Here is a 238-nt window from a genome sequence, read left to right on the forward strand (position 1 = left end):
CGGCCGCCGCGGACGACGGGCCTGCGAGGCGACCCCAGCCGCGCCGCCGGGGTGAGCCCCCCCGGGACGGCGATTGATCGTCAAGCGACGCTCAGACAGGCGTAGCCCCGGGAGGAACCCGGGGCCGCAAGTGCGTTCGAAGTGTCGATGATCAATGTGTCCTGCAATTCACATTAATTCTCGCAGCTAGCTGCGTTCTTCATCGACGCACGAGCCGAGTGATCCACCGCTAAGAGTT

General features: G+C 65.1%; 1 non-coding gene across 1 annotated transcript; it reads right to left on the bottom strand.

Annotated features, from left to right (window-relative positions):
• Positions 1–85: 85 nt before the first annotated feature.
• On the bottom strand, positions 86–238 carry LOC136306100 (5.8S ribosomal RNA). Its single transcript, XR_010725507.1, has one exon. It is a non-coding gene; the product is annotated as a 5.8S ribosomal RNA (ribosomal RNA).

The sequence above is a fragment of the Chamaea fasciata genome, unplaced genomic scaffold, assembly GCF_029207755.1.
Source record: "Chamaea fasciata isolate MVZ Bird 193981 ecotype frontalis unplaced genomic scaffold, bChaFas1.0.hap1 SCAF_990, whole genome shotgun sequence".
Taxonomy (NCBI): domain Eukaryota; kingdom Metazoa; phylum Chordata; class Aves; order Passeriformes; family Sylviidae; genus Chamaea; species Chamaea fasciata.